Genomic DNA, 23,435 nt, shown 5'->3' with positions numbered 1-23,435 from the left:
ACTATAAAATACTCGATTTATTCGCAATCGTAAAACTAAAGTGCAGTTAAATGCACTCTCCGCTTCAATTAGCACCGCGATATTGTGCAAATCGTCACGATACATCTTGTTAAACGGGATTTTTGGCTTCCCCACCGAATGGTTCTGGCGAATTCATTAAGGATTGAACTCTTGGTTAACAGCTGAGTGACGACAGGCGTTTCGTTGGAATACTTTAATAGCCTCTTCAGGGCTGACTGTTTACGGCAAATAATTATCTTATCTATTATAACGGTTAACTTAGGTATAAATGGACAATTTTGTCAGTTATTCCGGCCTTTTATCCTTTCCGTTATGGACTCCCATTTTAAACGAACAATAAGGCCCAGTTCAAGCTTGCCAAAAGATCTTTCGGGGACACGATAAAAGGCCATTTTTTCAACAATTAAAAGGAATATAGCTGATGTACTCGACGTATTTGGCCTCCATGGTGCCTTGGTGTACAAATATACGAGGGTTGTTTTTTAAGTAAGGGCCGTTTTTTATATTAAATAAACCAAATTTTTTTTTCAAAATTATTTTTAGAAATTTGAAAAAAAAATTAGAATTTTAGAATTTTCAAAATTTAGAATTTTGAAAATTTTGGAATTTTTATGCTTTTCTTTATATTTCCACTTATCATACCTTAAAACTAAGTTTTGAAAACTCTTTAAAGAAGTTTGCCGCCTGCCTTGCCAACCAGGAGTCCACGCGAGATACGGCGTCTTTTGCTATGAATGGCGCGTCGGAGCCTGGCCAGGGTTGCACAGTGGGCTTCTGAGGTGATCGTCATTCCTCGTGTCATGAAGCCCACTAGCAAAACACCGCGCCTATCCCAGAACACCGTTGCCTTGATTTTGCAGCGCGACAACGTTTGTGATCAAAGATGGCCGTCCTGAGCGATCATCATCGACATCGTGAACATTTTCACAGCCATCTTTGAATTTTCCGACCCATTTCCGCACTTTACATCGCTCATTGCATTAGCAGCATACACTTCACAGAGCTGAGGGTGAATGTCTGCAGCCAACATGTTTCTTGAAGTCAAAAATCGTATCACTGACCGAATCTCACACGCGGCGGGCGATTCAACCATCTTAAACATTTTAAAAATCCACAGTAAAGCGCAAAGGTTTGATACATAACTGCACCTGACACGCGGTTGTTCGCAAGGCATTCCGGGAGGCGGCGCGCACACTCGTTACGGACGGCGTGCGAACTGCTACAGTGTACGGCAAAACGGCCCTTACTAAAAAAAAAACAGCCGTCGTCGATCTATTGTTGGTGGCTGTAGAGTTTTATCGTAATTATTTTGATGTGGTCGTGGAGATGAGTGAATGTGATGATGATACACGTGGAGTATGGAATGGTCGCTTATGGATCTCAAGAGGATTAGGCACTTAGGTGTATATTATGGAGAAAATGACTGTCACCTCCTCTTTGTCAATGCTGAAAAATATTTGTTTTTTATAAAATATCACTTTGGGCCGGTTTTATAATGTCTGGCTAACGTTAACCATAACATGGTACAGCCTTTAACTTTACCTTGAGGTTGTTCAAAGCTCCGGTTAGCTTCAGCGTAAGATCATAATTTAAGCTAACCAGAACTTTTAGCCACCGCCAGGTTAAGTTTAAGGCTGTATTACCTCGTGGTTAATGTTTAATGCCCTGGTGTGCGGGCTAAGCATAAATATTGTTCTATTGCGGATACATAACGATAATATATATCTATTGGATACTATTAAGCTATGATTTTTGGACAATATCACTTTCTGAATTACCATTATACATTTAATAAAAATTAAATTTTTAAAGTTTAAATGAAAAAGTTTTTCGCTTAAATTTTAACTAAATCAGAGATAAAATCACTTATGCAAACATTTTCATCAATATAGTCAAGACTTAAGAGTACAGCGAGTATTGCCCAGCTTTTTTATTTCTATTTCCGCCCACTGGGCGTAGGGATTCTCCATCCTTATAATAACCCGAGGGGTCGGTGGGCATCTCATCATCACTACGGCGGCGCATCACTTCTTTTTCCGATCGTTATGGTGAAGGTAATGCCCTAATGAAATGAAGGCTTCTTAACCCTTAGACTACCAACGGGACACATATGTCCCAGGTAGATTTGCAAAACAACCTTTGGGATGTAGGCCTATTATAAACACCTACGATATTGTCCCATCGGTATAAGAGGGACTAATCGACTTTTAGTTCTTATTTTGCCAACAGAGGACTGTACTTTGACAAGTCAATAAGGTTTACATTGTCACCTCCGGTTTTATAGCAAAGGAAATTTGGACTTGGCTAGTAATTCTAAAATAATAAGTAAATATCCATGTTACTTTAGGATCCTTGTTTTTTGCACAATATTACCACTCCTCATTTTGCGCAATGATTTATCTTTTTCACATCTGCATTTGTGAGTGCCGACGTTTTGATATAAGTTCTCTGATTTACCGTTGGTACCATGACGTCATAAAATTTTGCCATATGGTAAATATTTAGGTTCTGTACATTGATAAGTAACAGACTAGTGCTGATGTCCCTGTGATATTGAGCACTGCGACGAGCACTTCTAGATGAGGCTCTTTCTTTCAGTCCTTAGAAGCTATTTTAGGATTACAGTGATTTACATCTACATCTGTGTAACCTCTGGAGTAGATTGATACCAGGTGAGTAAACACGTCAAATGTAATTTGGTGTCTTTGTACATAATTGCTTCCATAACAGCCTTTACATATTCATTTTAATTTTAGTCCCAAGAAATGAGCCACAAGAGAAAATGCAATGAAGAAGAATTACTCCAGATATTGGATGAATCTGACAACGAAATGTCGGTGGGCGTATCATCAAATGAAGATGCGTCATCTGATGATACATCGGACGAAGAATACAGGGTTGATTTTGAAAATAGTGACTGATGAGAGCTCTCTGGAAGATAGTAATAAAAAGTCTGACGACATCCAAGACAATGTAAGTACAGAGGAAAGCAATAATTCTACCCTCTTATCTACAAGTGACATTCCGAGTGAGATTTTGTGGACTACTCCAAGGATACAATTCCTTCCGAGACATTTTTGCATACCTGATTGACCTACAATGCCATTAATTCCGGTTAGTAGGCCATTAGATGAAATGGACTGTTTTCTCCAATTATTTCCTCACAGCTTATTTATATTCATCAGTCAATGTACGAATAAGCGTTTAGATATATTGCGGAAAAAGGGAAAACATAATATTATCCACGACACTGATCCTGGGGAAATTATGTTGCTCCTTGGTTCTATGCTCGTAATGAGCTACAATAAAGTACCAAATATTTTAGATTATTGGTCCCACAACGTTTTTATGGGAAGTGAGGCCATCAAAAAATCAATGGCATGAAATAGATTCCAATTGTTAGTATCAAAGCTGTATTTCAATGATCCCGAACAACCTATGGGTTCTTCAAAAACATATTATATTGACGAGGTAGTTTCTTGCCTCAAACATACATTTCCTAAGGCAAGGGAAGAAAGTCCGTTCCAGAGCATTGATGAGTCCATGACAAAGTTCAAAGGCAGATCCTCTCTCAAGCAATACCTTCCCATGAAACCAATAAAAAGAGGGATAAAAATTTGGGAGCGCTGCGATGCAGTAACTGAGTACGCATATGATTTGAATATTTACTCTGGGAAAGAATCCGGTGAAAACTATTCTGCATTGACCACTCTCGGAGAGAGTTGTTCTATCTCTATGTAAGACGATAAGAAAACCAGATGTCACAATAATTTTTGACAGATTTTTCACAAGTGTACAATTGATAAATACCATGAAATTTCCATCAGTGGGTACCGCTATCAGTTCAAGAAAACACATGCCGAAGTTCCAAGGAAAATTGAAAAGGGGAGAGTATGAGTTTGTTGTGAATCAGCATGGGACAATAGCAACAAGGTGGCAGGACAGCAAAGAAGTAACTGTTCTTAGCAAACTCCACGATACTACAGTGCAAACTGCTAATCGCAAACAAAAAGATGGTACAAAGTTGGTGGTAGACTGTCTAGCCGCTATTTGCTTCTACAATAGATATATGGGAGGATAAGATCTCTCCGACCAGAAGGTTAGCGTGTATGACTTCGACAGGCGGTCAAAGAAGTGGTGGAAAAAGGTATTTTACAAACTACTAATGCTAGCAGTGGTGAAAGCATGGATTTTACACAAGGAAATAACAAAGAAAAATGTAAAACTGCTACAGGTCGTTGTTCCACTGGCTGAAAATTTGATGGCAAATGGGAAAGAAAAAAGCCATGTAAAACGTAAAAGATGCAGAGGCAGACCATCGAAAGCAGCTAAGCTCATGATAAATGTGGGTGACCATCTGCCTATTGAGGGTAACACCAGGAGACGCTATTCGAGGTGCGCGCAGAAGAAAATGGAAAAAAGAACCAAAACTATTTGCTGTATGTGTAATGTACCATTATATAAAAATTGTTTTACGCCGTATCACACCTAGGGTTCAAAAAGTTGATGTCTGTTTCATCATATTTTTTTGTCAAATTGATGTATAGTTTGTTTGTAATAATAAAATTGTGTATTCCACTCTGTATTATCTACTTTTTTCAATTATCACCCTCAGGACACTTTCAATCTTAGTCTCTATTCTTGTGTATTTTGCTTCTTTTTGGGTACCTACACGTATGCCGATTTCAAAATAATTATTTTCTCAAAACGTATGTATTCCCTTGTATTGGTATGAATTGTTGAATTACTTTGTATACCAATGGGACATGAATGTCCCAACCGTAGGTACCAATGGGACATTCGTGTCCCATCCGTAAGTACCAGTGGGACATATATGTCCCTCACCCCCCCTGCTGAAAATCCGTAACCTGACGTGCATGAAAATTATCCTATAGCCTCTTGAAACACTTATAAAGAGATAGGAACCAATAAAAAGGTTGGAAGTTAAGGAGAAAAAAATGGTAGTCTAAGGGTTAAGTTGGTAGAATAGGGTGGTTTCCTATTATTTTTTATTGCCTAAATCGAAAGATTATTACTCCTGGAGTACGTATTTCATGCAAGTAGATTTTTAAATGACCATATCTATTTTTCGCGATTAAATGAAAAGTGAAAAATTTAAAGCGCGCGAAAACGCGACGGCTAAGTAGGAATGATGGGAAAGGTCCGTGTTACGTATTTCTGGTTCCAACTGTCGGCGTGTAAGGTGACCATGGGGCGAGACTTGAGCGCTGATACGACGCAGGCTGCTAGCAGGTAGCTGAGTACCCTGCTTGTAGGTAGCGCTTGGCTTAAATAAGGATTATTTTTCCCCTATCAAACGTGGGGAACCTTTCCGAAGTTAGGTATTTTTAATGTGTGGTTATTAAGAGATGTTTCCCTGAGCTCTGTGCCTCATGCATGCATTGGTAACCTCAGACTATGTAAAACTCCTATCTACTCGTATAGAAACTAGGTCCCTGTGACGTCACGTGGAGTGGTATCGCATTGGCGCCAATCTGTCCTTTTTCAAATGAGGTTAAAATTGACCGTTGCCATTCGTCTAAACTGTGATTTCTAAAACCAAATAATTTGTATATTATGAATACACTAATGGTGGGTAAGGAAGGTCGCAATCAATGCATTTCGTTTTCTTTGATGAAGGAAACTACCCTATTGCATATTTTATTGTTTCACAGTTTAAACACGTCAGTAATCATCTTACTCCACATCTAGCTTCTATAGGAATATTTTCGCATCTGATATATGTCGCCTCATGACGAATAAATCCTCATATGTTCATAGTTGCATCGTACATACAATTTTTGACCCGCGACTTTCATATTCTGATTATACCTACTAGCCTACTAGTGTGAATCATAGTGCCATCAATTATGACCTCAGTAATAAACAAATAAAATGCCTTATCTTCTCTTTTACTCAAGCTCTCTTCTATGTCACTTAGCTGCTAAGGCTTTCGCTGGATATTTTATTCGGATATCGGCATTGCTGCCTTTTATTATGAAAGTTGAACACCTGGTTACACAAGTATTAAATAAAAACGCCAAATAGCTGATAGCTCAGAAACTCTTTATTATTTTTCATGAAATTCGAGAGCACAGAACACTTCTCCCGATAGTATGGAAAGCTTCATACGAGATGGCTCTGCAGCCGAGGATACGAAATCACGCTGTGCCAATGTCCCTCGCAGGAATCGACCCCAACCTCCCTGGTTAGATATACGAGCGTGATGCGCCCGCTCCCAGCGGGCTACCCCCGCGTTTCTAATTTTAAAATGTAGAAAAAAAGGCAGGGTCTGATGCACGAATTTAATTGGAATGTTAACGTACAAATTGAGGTCAGAGGACCTCTTTAAACACAACATTGGAAGTAATTACACTATCCTCTGTTAAACGCACATGATGACTCATACTTACGTATCGACAGGAGACATGAATGTGGAATCAGCCGCATTTTGATAAAAGTTATTTAAAGAATGCGAGATATTGTTGCAAATGAACAAATGTATCAGTTTGTGCGCCGTTAACGTCAGGAATATTTACAGTTTTTTTTTTTGTATTTTTTTTTTTTTAAATTATTATTTAAAAACCAATTTCAGTAAACAACAGCAATATTTAGGAAGTAAGATATGCCGTCGCATGTTCTCTGATGAATTCTGTGCATTTTGGTACCTCATTTGTAGAGTTTGGTTGCGTATAAGTTGAGAAAAAGGTATCTATACTTACAGTAAAAATAATATAGAAGATCGACCCTTAGCGCGTGCTATCAAGTGCGTGAATCTTGGATTCTTATCGCGGGTCCCCTCAGCCTGGGGGAGCGCGTTTATATCGCGAGCGCACGTCTGTGGAAATGAGCGCTCATTGCCTCCGTCTCAACTCACATCTCCTCGCTCCATCAATCCAAAATCTGGCGTCACAAGACTTGGGATTCTCTCGCCCGTCAATCTAAAAGGTGGAAATATTGTCCATTGAAGCTTCTGTGACTCACTATGATATCCATGACCATTAGGGCGTACTGCCTACCAATCAGGCACTTCCCCGATTTGTGCTGACCTTTTCCTTTGTGGCGTTTCCCACACCAAGGTATTGGTTCGATGGATACGTATACCTATTAAAACTGAAACCGTGATATTGCAAAATTTCGGAACTTTCCCTTCTTTTACATCGCTGACTGCATGATCATCTAATCGAAATCCTTATGTGCTCAAGTTTTACCGGTTCGTACCCAATCAAGTAGTCGAGTTAAAAAGCCGCATTTGTATATCCTTCCTGATGATCTCAAAGTGAAATTCCATCATCTCGTCTAATGCTGATGATAATATGCCCGAGGGGACCCCATCGGCCTCTGTTTTTCATCGAATTCATTAAGTCCGCAAATGCTCCAGTCATCGCATTTATCATTCGCGTAAGTACTCTACCGTTAACTACGGGGAACGAAAGATATCGAAACAAAGGAATGATTCTAGAGATCAGTCATGAAAATATCGCTTTTGCCTCGAGATATTGAGTAAAATATTTTCTTTTAAGTCATATCTTATTCTCATGATTTACCATTTACTTTCCCTAATATCCTTTCATTCCCCGATAAAGCGTGGTGATGTTTATGGCTAAGTTAATTTAGAAAGGTTATAGTTAATTTTGCCCACCTAGCATCATTTGCAATTAGCCAAAGTAGTTTTTGTAAACTCTTCTCGGGATTCCCAGTCGGGTCAAATCATCATTAGCCAATAATATAATTATAATCCCGAGAGGAATTTACCCACATTATTCGCCGGGAAAGCATCAAATCATATTTCACTCTAAGTAGTTCTCGCAGATAAATCACACGGATTAAAAAGTAAGCTTTATTGCTCATATTAACACTGCAGTTAATTATTTATCAGCAATTTTTCTCAAGTATTAAGCTCAAACTGCGTCAGTCCCTGGTAATAAGGCTACTGTCGTTTAATTTGGGTGAAAACAGGCCTCTTAAAAAGGAGCCGTCGAAAAATCTGAATATTTAGAATCAAACACACCCTTACCGATAACTAAATGGGTTTAGGTCTGTTAAAACCGGTACGTTTGAAACAGCAATGACAAAAAGAGTATATCCCTGATTTGATTTAGATATGAACAATAACAATGGAATCTTAATAATTGGCAAGTGAAAAAATGAATATAAGTTTACCTTTGGGGTTGAAAAATGGATTCATTTGACTTATACTTAGCGCCCCAACACCTGTGATGACCGAGAGACTCACCTGTAACAGGAAAAGAAAAGAGATATTAGACCAAAAAGTACACTTTCATATGTGTATGCACTTAAAGATGCATATTTATAATAAATTAACGGTATTAATAGATGTTGGATTATTTGAGTGAAAAACATCACTATCCATATAAATTGGGAATAAATCATAGAAATTAATGGGTCTTTATTCGATTTATCGGAAAAAAGTAATGTCATCTGTAAAAACGAGAATATTAATGAAATGCTGGAGTAATCCTTATGACATGTAGAAACCTGATACGGAGCCAACTAAAATATCTAGTCGCGTAAATAGGATCAGCGTGGAGCGTACATTTGAATTAATTAGTGAATATTTCATTCCAGACTTTAAAATTACCACAATACAGCATTGATACTTTCATTGAGTGCATCTATGTACTATAAAATCCACTTACGACCACTGACTGACTCATATAAATATTTGGGATGAGCGAGACGAGATACGACAAAAAGGTCATAGAATCGACCCCCTCTAAAAATCGTCTAAAAACAGAGGAAAAATTATCTAATCTCTAATTTTTCAATCCAGTTTTAATTGAGCTAAGGTTAGATGTCAACGAAAAAAAAGATACTTAGATTATTGGGAGACCTACACCTACATAGCCTCCGTGGCGCAATCGGCTTGCGCGTTCGGCTGTTAACCGAAAGGTTGGTGGTTCGAGCCCACCCGGGGGCGATCTTTTTTCTATTTTAAGCTTTGTTTCTCATTTTAATTTAATTCTGTTTGGACAAGGAAACGCAGTTGCAATTGGAAGGGCAATAGCGAGTTTTAAAATATACCTACACGTGCGATAGAGGGATAAAAAAGTCATTCTGAGAAAAAAATTATATATATCGGCTCCCGCTTTAAAGAAAGGACTCGTTCTATTTTGGAAAAAGATATGAGTAATATGTACGTAAATAACCTCCCAAGTCCTTTTAAACAATACGGCACGTGCGTAGTATGAGGGAAAAGTAATATCAAACCATATTAATGACCGGCCGACTTCAGTACAATGAAAATAGGTTATACTCAAGCCTAAAGGAGCAACATAAATTATTTACCATACATAACTGTCAAAGAAATGGATATAAATTCTTAATAACGGAAAAAGTTACTTCACCCACCTAGGAATTTGACAGCTCGTTTCTTTAAACAAAATATTCAAATTTTGGAAAAATGTTTTCATCCAGCTCTTCGGAAGCAAAAAGTAAGCAATGATATCGTTTTAATTAAATTCCACATTATGCGCTCCAATGATGCTCAACTGAGGAAGAAAGATGTATCATTATTGTTAATAAATAAATAAATAGTAAACCTAACTGATTTTTACGAACTACCATTCCAAAATAACTGAGGTCTTTTGGTGTGAAACTTTTGATATTTGCAATTTAAAATCCGCTAATTTCCATTACCTCCCATTATCTGTGTGTATGAAGAAAATTTATCACAGCTAGAAAATAAACGTCGTTTACTCAAAAAAAGAAATTTGGTTCGTTTTAACATAGTTGCTTCGCTAAATAAAAATCTTAGTCAGCTCACCGTATTTTTTATGAGCCATCAGCAAATTTACGCTATTGGCGCCAATACGTCATTCGTAAAATTGTCACCCCCCTACCAGGTGAGTAGAATTATAATTCAAAATATTACATTATTATTAATATAATCAATTAAACACTATGTAAAAATTCATGGATTTTTTTATAACGAAGGATGCTAATTTAAGTAGCATTTTTTGAGCAATGGAACTGCACAAAATTTTCGAATAGAATGAACTTGTAAATTTTCGCAGCTCATAACGATATTTGGTGATCTTTGGGTTCTGCGAGTATTTTAGGAACTAAAAGAAAGTATCAGCATGCTATTTCATGCTTCGCTGGGCGTTAATTGAACAACAATGGCCTTATTTTCATGAAAAATAAACAATACATTAGCTTCAAACTTTGTTTTTTTTAAATAAAATGTTTCTTTTCAATCGGGTTTACACGGTGAAGCTCAATAATGCACATTCAGCCAGTGAAAAGACTTTAAACCCAATCCATAGCCGAGCTCCATTTATCAGTGAATTATCTAGAACGACGTCCAATGCTGAGCGTCACTATATACGTACACTCACTGAGTGATTCAACCCTAGGGATGGTTTAAATAGTAAGAGGGTAGAGCTCACCCTGCACTAATCCACAGGTGTAGAAAAATTACCTATTCAGGGTAGGGGAGCCAGTTCCTTTCCCCGTACCACCTCGTACTTCGATGATTTTTTTTGAAAGAGTACGAAGAATCCACACGGGATTTGGACCCGAAACCCTTCAATAAGCAGCCAAGCACTTATCCCACAAGGCTACCACGCTCCCCTGCGCAAGCTTCAGGAACAATTTCGTGTAAGAGTTACAGCATGTAGTAAAGTCCTTATCTAAGAAAAATTGGCCAGAAATATTTTTTCACTGAAATATAAGCATAGAAATATACAATATTAAAATTATAAATGATAAATATCCGAATTAAAAACTCTATCAACCCTTAGGTTAGAAATTGGCATAGTTAATTTGGGAGAGGAAAACAGTACTCGGAGGAAACTACGAAACGAATAGGTCTAACTTTGTTCTTTTTTCAAATTCCTTTCTTTTCCAGATAAACGCTGTTTTATGTCTAATTATGTATTGAGTGTGGATTAAGTGTTGTTGCTGTATGGAAGATACTATTTATTTTCTACCGAAGTTAATATTTCTGATGTAGTTCTTCGGTATTTATCACTTATTGCTGTTTTCTGATTGAATAAGAAAAGTGAATGCTTATTCCTGCTAATTCTTCAGGACCTTGTGGGTCCGCGACAATAGACGCTTTACATTGTTTTGTAATTCGTCTCCATTTGGGTGATAGGTGTCAAGCGTTTGATAAGCCAATATTTCTGCTGTAGTTCTTTGCTATTTCTTATCGTTTTCTTATTATATAAACAAAATGAATATTTATTTCTGTAATTAGATATTTTGGTGATTAGCAAAGCGTTTGACACGCCTACATTTCTGCTTTAGTGTTTTGGCACTAATGCTTTGGTACTAATTTTTTATGATTGTTTATTTCTGTTAAGTTTTAAGGATCTTGTGGGTCCTCGGCCTCAAACGTTTGCTATTGATATTGTGAATATTTTTTTGGCAAATCCCTCCATTTTGTTGACTAAAAAAGCGATTGACACGCCAATATTTCTGATGTAGTTCTTTCGTACTAATGATTTGTTACTATTTTCTGATTGTTAAATTTCCGCTAAGTATTCAGGACATTGTTGGTCCACTACAATAACGTATGTTATTGCTTTACATTGTTTCGTAATTTCCCTCCACTTTGGTGATTGGAAAAGCGTTTGACACGTGTGATCTTCCTTCGGGAGGGAGAGGTGGGCGGGAATTGTATGGCGTAGGAAGGAGTTAGGCAGAATAGCAGGGATCGTAGTAGGAAGACAGGACTATCTCCGAGACAGCTGATCGTATCTCCGCTTATTTATGAGTCCCTCATCTCGCTTGACCTTTTATATAACCTCCACTAATTACACCGCGGGGGGCTGGAGGAGCCGGGGAATAGGAGAATGAGTTCACCAACCCATCTCCGCCGCCACAACACGAGCGTTGCTTAGTTCCAGGATGGAGTCTATTTTTTCCCGCTCCTTTGTTTTCACGCCGGCCGCGGAGAGGAGTCAGCGCACTTGGAATTACTCTGAGACTTGGAACGGTGGCGGCTTTGTTTTGTTTTTGTTTTTAATTTATTTAACATCGTTTCCAAGTGTCTCGAGGCAATTATTTCTCCCACCTTCCTACCACCCTTTTCGCCTTGCCACATTTCCCCCTTCCCAACACGACAGCGAATCTGACTTGCGTGGAATCGTTCGAGAATCATCGTTCCATCGCGTCGTCACGCTCCTGATTTGCAGATCACGAGCGTTGGTCTTCTACGGTCACACTCAATTGATACTCGACCCGCATCACGCCCAGTTATCGCAGCCTTTAACACCATTGATTGCCAGTTCAGTCGTACCACCAATCTGAATGCACAATGGATTAAGTTTACCACGTCCGTAATTTCGTCATGAGATATTCCACACCCAGCCACACTCCTCGTCACAACTGGAGGACATATTGGCGCGCTTGACCGATGATTTACACGCAAAGAATTACTGAATTAACTACTTCAGTGAAAATGTCCGATGATAGGGAAATCCGGATTCTAATTAAAGTTGGGAACATATTAGTGAACCTTGAACTGGGACAAGCTCTCCTCCAGTTTTCAGTTAACTTGTTGTGGAGTGGGTATAAAGCCCCATTCAAAACAAGTTAACTAGGCGTAAATTGATTTAATATCACGCAGGGTCAATCCAATATACGGAGAATATCCTATCAGCGCTAATCATAGATCAGGCCTATCATCGACCTTAAAATCGATATGAGATGACTTTCGATAGTTAATGCGACTATTTATACTTTCTTCCTGGCTGTTAAATAACATTTAGAGAACTTAATGATTATTTCAATTCGAGTTACGCCTTTTTTAAGGTGTAAACCGGTAGAAGTTCTTCTAAATATTTCAACTCCAAAGTTTAGCCAAGTAAAGTCAAGTTAAGTTGTTGTGAACAAGGCCTAACACTTCTTCGTTTCGTTTACATTCTGTTCATTGCTACACTGATTGGTAGCCATGAAAAAATTGCGCATTTTTAAATAATTACGAGAATAGAGAGAGCAAGATAAGACTCATCATTTTTATCAGAAGTGGATGCAGTTAAATTAGAAGAGTATGTTTGGAATATTTAATGAAAATGATATATACTTATCTTCTCGATAGAACCTATCTATATGACACACACACACATTGGCGAACTAAGATGCTATTCTCTTATCTCTTTTGCGAGTGCATCCCCGTCACAATATTATCCTATTTTTTTCGCAATACCCCGGACGCTTTCAACGAAAGAACCACCAAGTCGTACTTCCCGGAAACGCTTTGGAATTGCGTATATATTCTGCGAAAAAAATCTGCTGATGATGTTTCGGAGAGCTTTTTTTTATTATCTCGCGCTCTATTAGCTGTCCTCCGGGAAATTGAACGATTTCAGAAAAAAATTCTCCATCTTCCCCATTACAGATAAAATAAAATTTCTCTCGTTGTATCAGGAATACAAAAAAATATTTTTTAACTTGAAAATAAGAATGGCAATGTAAATATAACGCGTATAAAACAAGACCTCATCGGATTTATACACAATTATTTCAGAGGGTCCGGAAAAGTTCTTTTCCATTGGCGACAGGCCAGTATGATTAAATGAAAGCAACAGACCAATCAACTATTTTAATTTTTAACGACCTTGAATTTGGCAGAGATATACAATAAAATAAAAAAATAATCAATTAAAAAACTTAGACTTTGGGAATTAAATTCTGGTCTCAATTATATTAAAACATCTTTTAGGTTGGACTTTTATCATTAGTTTTCTTGAGCTTACGACAAATATTAGACCCCACACTAGGAGGCGAGATTTTCTGTATCAAAAGAATAATTCGCGAGAATAACTTTATCAACAAATAATCATTATTTTTACGACACAATGTTTTGTTTGCGAGTATAAAATTAATTTTAGACACCATATGTAATATGCAATGGATCTTCAAAGCTGCATAGTATTTTATCAATACGGAACTAATAAATAATTAACTTATTATCGTAAAACACCCTTCCAGCCATTATCTCTTGCCTAAAAATTCTTCAACTATTACAATTTATCTCACAATTTCTGAGAAACTTAAATCCTATATAATCAACCAGTCTATGCGGAAGCAATGCGGCTATCGGGGTTAATTCAATAGAAAGGAAGTTCCTGTGACGGCAAAATACTCAAGTAAGTCTCAGAAAAACACTGGCTTCAACAAATAAACATCGACTGACACACGTCAAGAGAAACAGAGATTTAGAGATCTATTTTCCACTCACTGTTTTAGACTTGAGGCTTTCTTCGCTAGTATCGTGACCATTTTCTCGCTTATCCTTGGGTTACCTCATATTTTCAAGCGAGCTTATCCCATTCCCGGTGCAATGTATGGAGAACCTCCTGAGAAACCGTTCAATAAGTCACCTCTTGTTATGGCGTCCACGCTTCGCAGCTAGGGAGTCTATTTTCATCCACTCTTGAGAAAACCACCAATCTGAATGCACTGTGGAGTAAGTTTACCACGCCCGTAATTTTGTCACGAGATATTCTGCCACACTCCTCGCCACAACTACAGGATATATCGGCGCGCCTGACCAATGATTTACACGCAAAGACTTACTGAATAAACTACTTCAGTGAAAATGTCCGAGGAAAATCCGGATTCTAATTAAAGTTGGGAACATATTAGTGAACCTTGAAAGTTCCGACGAAGTGTCTGTTCCTCGAGTACGCTTTCAAACTACTGCTTCCTCATTTTTTTTTTTGGCTGAGTCGATGATATATTTTTCGAATGAAAGTTAGAGGACGTATCAAACCGGAGGAACCTGCAATACTTCAGGGGATGGTAGAGTAAACAATTTTAAGAATTGTTTGTCCGTAAACTTGGGGTCGCAACTCCTTAGTTACGACAAAGCAAACATTTTTTTGGATGCACTTAACAGTTACCATGGAAACGGTTTTCCAAAGAAAAACCTCGAGGGAAATAAATGGAAATCTTGAGGGAAAAATTTGGTCCCAGGAGTTACATATTTTAATAGTTTTCAATTGGACAGAAAAAAACTATTTAGCCTATTATGCTTACAGCACATGTTTAATATCATTGAAGGTTATTACTTTTTTGCAGCGATTGTAATAATTATAATATTAAATTCAATACTTTTGTTAATTGTCACATACTCTTACCCAATGAATTAGAAAATAAAAAATGATAGTGAAATGACTTAAGTGAAATTTGCACCAACTGAAATTTTATATAAGATTTTGCCTAAAAATTGAATCATCGTTGTTCTTGGTTGGGTGCACACTAAATATGTTGATCCAGCCAAAAATTTCACAACAGCAATTCTCATTTTCTCTTCGTTTGGAAAATGCTCAAGTTACTAGAATAGATACCAAGTTTCCAACCAATCATAGTACGATAATTATCCTTCAAGCGTAAATACAGGAGTATTTACGCTTAGGAAATATTTGCAGTATAGGAAGTATAGATATCGGAGAACTTAACGAGCTGCCGACAAAAAAAGAGGGAAACGTAAACAGTGCTAGTCATTTTGCTGGAAAGATGTTAGTGCCACACGAAAAACAAAAGTCTGAAACTTTGTCGGGAGATAAAAAAAACAAATGAAAATCGTTGATTACGAAGGCACGGATCACTATCCGTTCAAAGGAGCGCGAAGCGTAAATAAACTTCGAAGATAGTGCCGTCTCAGTTCCGCTTTTTTACTGAAAATCATTCAGTCCTCTAACAAAAAGTCCCTCCATAATTAAATCTGTGTTCAACACATCGTCCGAGCCGCAATTAAATCCTAGCTGCCGAATTCCCATGATTCTCTAAAGTCTATTTCCGTACGGCCTGGATTCCGTGGAACAGCTCACAAAAGTCAAGCTTCCAGTGATCCGCTACACGCTTAATCCCCTATTCTCACCTTTGCGCTGCATTTTATGAGGGAAAATGAGGATTGAAATCAAATAACGTGTTTTTGCAAATAATTTAACATTTCTTGAATTAGATTGAGGACTTTTGAGATGAAGGAATATGGCTATAATGCTAGGATACTTACGAGGTCTCATTGGTAATTATCATGAAATCACGAAGCAGTGTTGCGGGCGATGTCAAAATTTTACCATACACCATACGGGTGGACAGCCATTTTATGCCTGTGACACGTATCATTCTCTTAGGAAGACTTGGTATGAGCAAATATTTAAACCAGCTAAATCAATTACTGATAGAATACCTTCAAATTACTCCAAACTAAATTACCGATGAAGTTCGGCTCATAAATCGAAAAATCTTGTATTCTCGCACTGGATTTTAGATCAGGTCGAAGCAAGACCAATTCTGAATTCCGATTTTATTTTATTAAAAAATCCATTTCCACTTCGTAGCGTAGTCAGTGTTGATTAAAATAAAATAGTGTTCAGGTCTTTTGCGGAAGGACTGGAAATTTTGATTGAGGAAATTGAGGAAATTTTGATATCCATGTACCAATTTCACGCAAATATTTATTTATTTTAATATTTTTAACACTTAGCCCAATGAAAAATTATTAATTGTTGTCTGGTTCGTGCTGATAATGGCATAATTATCATTCAGAACGATGAAATACCGGAGAGAAAATATCGGTAAACAACGCTGTCATCGCCCACGAGATTAGTCATTAGTCCAATATGGTCTACGTTTTAAAGGGGAAGATTTTAGACGCTGATAACGCCCAGCCTTCATGCTGATATCCAGGTCAGGCAGATAGTGTCACACATAATGATAGACTAGGTAAATGTAAACCAAAATCATTACGAAGCTCTGGCTGGAATTAAATTGATAAGTCTATAACTAAGCACGGTACAGAATACACCTCCGTAAAGTCCGTTGTTACTCATATGTTCGGAAGGGGCTAATATCTATCGTGATTCTGGTCATTAGTTTTTTACAACACACCTGCATTAAATATGATCGATGACTGAGGCTGAATTTAATTTTTAAGTCCATATTGCATGGTGATACATGCACTAGAAGACCTCTGCTAGCCATAAAAAGCAGTCCACTTTCTGGAATTTTCACACAATTGCCAACTCATTGCCGGCCTCGGTGACGGCGGGATAAAGTCAGTCCTAACCTGCCAAACAAGAGGTCGCGGGTTCGAGTCTCGCCTGGGTAAGTTACCCCAATCCAGGGCATGGTTGTTTGTGTACGCTAAATTGTTAACATGTTAATAACCCCGATGTAAAAGGCCGTATAGAGCTGTTTTCGGTGGTATGGATGAAGAAAATAATAAAAAATAGAAAGCAAAGCAATAAAGAAAAATAAAAAAATAAAGAAAAAGCAGAACAACTGTACGGTTGTTGAAGTGCATTGAATACGCGGATCAAATTTTCAAATATAATCCCATAAAATATACCTCGGTCCTTTTTTAAGTACGATTTTTGGTTTAAAATATCGAAAGAACTTGGAAATTGTGCAAAATTTTCTTTCTATGTGTTAACATCGCCTCTGAGGTCAGGTCTTTTGACGAATATCAAGGTTGAAAGCAATTGAAATGTAGAGGCCTCACCTAAGGAACAACTTTTTATATGAGGGGTCTGGTGAGATAACTTAAACTCTCAAATCCGCAGGTTTGGTAAAAGTTGTGCTGGATGTTTGGCTAAAGGAAGAAGCGCCATATAGGCTGGATTGATAGCTTATGATATCATTCAACATTATGGCGGAAATATTTTATCTAAGAGATTTAGGGCGATTTGACAGTATTTCGTAACTTATGACAATTAAAAACTTTTCACATGCAAAGATCACGATAATAAGTCTCCGAAGTCGTTTCCTGGCATCACCACTGAATTAAATGTAAATAAATAAATATATAGATAGATGGTGGGTTTAATAAATAAATGAACAAATAAAAAATAGATAAAGATATAAATAAATAAACAAATAACTCTCTCCATGGAAACATTCTGTATCTTCAGCATCTCCTCGAAAAGTTTCCTCTACTCGCCCACCATATTAAGCACTCCATTTTCCATTTATATCCCTATGGAAGCGAGCCTTAGATGATGACAGCAGCAGAGAAGTCATAAGTGGAAGCATTCGAAATGTGGTGCTACCGAAGAATGATGAAGATAAAATGGATTGACCGTGTAAGTAATGAAGAAGTACTGAAAAGAGTGGGAGAAGAGAGAAGCATCCTAAATATCTTAAGCAGAAGACGGAACAACTTAGTTGGCCACATTTTGAGGCATGATGGCCAGATGAAGACTATAGTAGAAGGGCAAGGGACAGGCCCAAATGAGTTACATAGGACAGGTTATAAAGGATGTAAAAGAGAAGAAATACGTCGCCATAAAAAGGTTAGCGGATGGGAGAGAGAAGTGGAGAGCTGCGTCAAACCAATCTTTGGATTGGCGACTAATGATGATGATCCCCATTCTCCTCCGCACCCACATCTCGAAAGTCTTCAGTCCTCTATCGTCCTCTTTCCCAAGTTTCCGCGTTTCTGCACAGTACTGAAGCATGCTAAAGCGCTACACTATAGATCAAACTTTTTCACTAACCTTTTCTTAAAAAAAGGGTCGTTTCCTATTATTTTTTATTGCCTAAATCGAAGGATTATAACTCCTGGAGTACGTATTTCACGCTTTTAGATTTTTAATTGACGATCTCTATTTTTCGCGATTGAATGAAAAGTGAAAAAATTTCAAGCGCGCCAAAACGCGACGGCTAAGTATGAATGATGGGAAAATCCCGAGTGACGTCGTTATGGTTCCAGCTTCCGCCGTGTGAGGACTCCTTGGGGCGAGGCTTTGAGCGCCGATACGATTCAGGCTGCTAACAGGTAGGAGAGTACCCTGCTAGCAGGTAGCGCTTGACTTAAATAGGATTATAATTAATACCCTATCAAACGATAGAAACTTTACTACCTTAGGCAGTTTTAATAGGTGATTATTAAGTCATGTTTCCCTGAGCTCTATGCCTCATGCATGCATTGGTAATCTCAGACGATGTAAAACTCCTATCTACTCGTATTGAAACTAGGTCCCAGTGACGTCAAGTGGAGTGGAATAGCATGGGCGCCAATCTGGCCTTTTTCATACGAGGTTAACATTGACCATTAACATTCGTCTGAACTGGGATTTATAAAACCAATTTATTTGTATATTATGAATACACTAATTTTTGGTAACGAATCATCAATGTCTTTCGTTTTCTTCGATGAAGGAAACCACCCTATTCTTACATGGTCATCCTCTCTTCCTCTTTATGAACGCCTCCTTCGCTGACGAGTTCTCTTCCTGATCCCCTTACGGCTGTATCCGTTTTCATCTAATGTTCTGCTCAAATAGTTGAATAGCTGTATTAGCTCAAGTTTTTCCCCTCCTACTTTTACTTTGAGTATCACGGTCCTAGCTCGCAATGATTTACAAACACGCATAACCTTGGTCTTCTTATGATTAATAAGATTTTTTTTCTTCTTATCTTGACCTCATTTAATTAATGATAAAATAATTCTTGGAGTATAGGTCAAATGTATACAATGCAAAAAAAAGTTGTTAGCCAACGATTCAGTTTATTAAAAACCAGCACCAGGGCTTTTTAGAAAAAACTTCCACCATATGCCGCCAGGAGCGCGAATCCTGTGTTTACATTTGCCATTGTCTTGCGAATTATCACGCTATTTCTTTTTTCGCTAGTTCCTGTCGTTAGGCGTGAGAACCTTGTGGACACAATGAATTTGGTTGGCATTATTTAAACAAAAGCTCTGAATTGTGAAAAGATTTGAATTGTGTGTCTTTGTGAGGATGTCAAGATTCGTGTGTTTGATTTTGTGAATATGGCTTATCGACGAGAGAGACTGAGTGGAGCTCAATATAAGAAGGCACACCAAGCGGAATAACGTGCTCAGAAGAAAGTTGTAAAATTAGATTCTTGGGTTAAAAAAACAAAACAAGAAAGCTTTCAGGAAAATGCAAGTTCCATCGAAGAAGTTGTGAACGTCGAAAGGAATGTATCTAATTCGACAAGAACGGATCAAAGTAACATATCTCCCAGGGGCGGCAGGCATTGACTAGCGTATGGCGGCACACGGGGTCAATACGCCCATACTAAAACTAAAGGCAAGAATCTATTTAGTTTACCCAGATTTTTTCCAATAGGATATTTTTTTATTTTTCCATATTTATAATCCGATTTTTGATTAAATTAAATAACTGGCACTGTTTTTTTAAATTTTTTTTTATTCCTTCAGCCCTCATAAATGTGGGAAATACACATATAATGTGGCCTTTGCGTTGAAAAGCTTGGAGACCCCTGTACTAGATCCTGCATTCCTCTGGCTGCCGGGATAATCATTAATAAAAGAAGCATTGATAAGACTATTTCACACTTTTATCTATGGATTTCATTCATTTGATACCGTATTCTGCATTTATCTCAGATATACGTTACTACAGAGCGTTAAGGCTCTCCATAATGCAATAGCAACGTTACTAAACGTAAAGTGGAATGCCGTCGAGGGAATCGGTAGGGCTTCCGCAGCGCTGAAGCCGAGGAGCGAAGCATTTAGGTTGAAAAAAAATAAGAAGCGCGCTTTCCGCTAGCATTCCCAAAATGATCGCTTCGTTTAAAACGTCCACTTTAAGCACTCGACAGCTGACGGCGTGGGTGCGAGGCACTCCAGGCATTTCATTAAAAGATTAACGGCAGTGCAAATGCGTCAGGTTGGCATGCCCGGTATGCAAAAATGCGCCGTTTTAACCCAACAGGCGAGCCAGCAACGCGTCAAGAAGGTATACGGTCGGATTGAAAGGAACGAATGAGATTGAAAGCGTGAAATTTCACTCCGGTAGAAACCGCGAATACTAATTACATTGTTTCAAGAAAAGAAATTGTCAGAAGAGATGCGTTGCACGTAACACTCTCGTGACAATTAGCTTTATGATATAATAATATAGTATAAAAAATAAAATATAATATAATAAAATGGAAGACTATGGCATAGGCCTTTAATCCCTACAGCCCATGAGGTTCATCTTGAGCGAAGATACTTATTATTAAGACGACTATTTTTATACGAAATAAATATAAACTCTCTTTCGACTGAGTTATGAACAAAAAAATTCCTACGATATCTACATATAAAAAGTTGACTTAAGTCACAAATGGATTCCATTCTAGAAGAAAATAAGTTAAAATTTACGAAAAGGTTACCTTGACTTCCACCGAAAAATACTATCATTTCCAATTTTGCATTGAATTCCCAATCGAATATCACTTTCGATTCGGCAAGGATCAAAGACATAATGATGAGATGGAACATATTTTACCTTCATGTAGTGAAAAGGATAAAATTGGCGGGTTGATAACTAAGGTTTTAGCTAAAATTATTGGCCATGTAAGGGATACCATGATAACTTCATGCATGAGAGTAGAGGACAGACACACTCGGAAGACATACACGAACATTTAAAAAGAAATTGGAACAGATTTTTCATACTAGATCAGAAGAAAATATTTCTCGTTGTGTTACATCTTAAATATCCATTATTTCAGGGGAAAGGAACCGAAAAAAGTATCCATTGGAGAGCGGAGACCACATACTTGCTTTGAACGTCATGTATGCATTCCATTCTAGAGTAAAAAGTGATTAAATATACGAATCGGTTACTTTTACTTCCACCAAAAATACCTATCATTACCAATTTTTCCATTGAATTCCCGTTCGAACATCACTTTCAATCAGATTAACGACATCCTAATGAAACATCGTCACAAGTTGAACATATGAAACATTGTCTTAGATGATGTGGTCAAAAAGATATAATTGAAGGGTCGATAACTAAGGTTTTCGCATAAAAGTTTACCTTATAAGGGAAATCCTAATGTACTCGTACATGAAAGTAGAGGACACATACATTAAGTGGACAACCGCGAACAAGACACCGACGAACATTGACTAAGTTCAGACCTGTGAGCACGAAGAGCGAATATTCCCAGGAGGAAAAATTAATAGCCTCGATCTGGTCTCGAATCGTGAATCCCACATTCGAGTTGGGCACTTAAACGTGAACGGAAGTGGAAAATTACCTGTGCATGCATCACCTTAACTACACCTCTCAGCTCAACTTTAATTTTTTCTTTCGAGAAGACTTTGTCAGGTGCCTACATAAAACAAGCCCGATGGGGAAAATGAATGAAGAACTACGTAGCAAGCGATGGTGACATCTTTCTCGCGTGCTATTACAGTCTTCGGAAATGACGGCAGGAATACATCAAGTCACCAACGCAAATTTCAAGGAGGAATGAAATATTGCTCGAACTTAGGCAATGCCACTCACGTTCATAACTCAAAATGTCGCGTGCATGCGACGTGCTTTCACTCCGTCTATGAAAGTAATCCAAGTTTATTTAATTCCACGTTAGCCGATTACCATTGCTTTTAAATTCTATCCTGTGTCAACTTTATTCCGTGATTCCTCCATGAATTATTCATGCCTGTGTCGTACCTTGCATCTTCCTTTCTCCACGGCTAAAAACCGCAGATCGAGCGGTCTTTAGGATTACACACACAGATGTAGATATCGCGCTTTCAAATGCAGAAAGGAAATCTAAAGGTGGACCTCGATTAAACTTGACTTGATGCGTCGGATACGTCGATCACTTCTGACAATCTGTTGCGGTGGACAGCGGTGGATTTAAACCAGTTTCAAGTGCCACAAGATGCCAGTGAAAATACATAAATACCAACCTATCCAACTCATATATTTCTGTAAAATTTCAGGCGATGCCTAAGACACACGTAACTTCTTGAGAGGCTCAGATAAACAGTCCACAGAGTAGAAAAACATAAAAAAACAGAATTTCTTGTATGAAATTTTAAAAATCTCATGTATTCTTGCGTAAAAAATGACTAACAGAACTTCTCTATAGGAATTTATAAAAATCTCACGCATTCTTGTGAAATAGCAAGTAGGCATTTATTTTAACAAATTGGCACAAACAGTAAAATTTTTATTTAATTTTGTATGCATAGAAAATATAAAAACACCAAAGGTATCAATCACACCTCCGGGAGTTTTTTTTAAAGAACGCTGAGAAAGAAGTTGCAAACAAATTCAATTTATCTTTCAAGATCCACTGTATTTATAACCTTAATTTCAACTTATGTTGCAATGGGCAGTTTCTTAATCAGCGAAGAATATTCGCCCACTTTCAGGAAATGTAAAAGATCACAATCAAAGTTCCGTTAGCGACAATTCCAACCCAAACAACAATCAATGTTAATCGGGTAGGATTTATAACGTCAGTATAAACAGAACCATTTTTTTATCAATACACACTAGGATGTGACTTGGGGTGCCATCCTCCCCCTAATCCTGATGACACTATCCTCTAAAAATAACAACTCCTCCAATCCGCCGGTAAATAGAATACATTTTGAATATACCGCCAGTGTTTTTTTTCCTAAGTTGCATCTTACGCCATCATCTCCTGAA

At 37.7% G+C, this 23,435-nt stretch overlaps 1 protein-coding gene and 1 non-coding gene across 5 annotated transcripts in view; one reads left to right on the top strand and one right to left on the bottom strand.

Annotated features, from left to right (window-relative positions):
- Positions 1-23,435, bottom strand: part of LOC124161496 (cGMP-dependent protein kinase, isozyme 1) — a 494,161-nt gene that overhangs the window by 42,978 nt on the left and 427,748 nt on the right. The gene's annotated exons all lie outside the window — the stretch shown is intronic.
- On the top strand, positions 8,889-8,962 carry Trnan-guu. The gene has a single exon. It is a non-coding gene; the product is annotated as a tRNA-Asn (tRNA).

This window comes from Ischnura elegans, chromosome 6, assembly GCF_921293095.1.
Source record: "Ischnura elegans chromosome 6, ioIscEleg1.1, whole genome shotgun sequence".
Lineage (NCBI taxonomy): Eukaryota > Metazoa > Arthropoda > Insecta > Odonata > Coenagrionidae > Ischnura > Ischnura elegans.
This window is presented reverse-complemented; position numbering and strand designations above follow the sequence as displayed.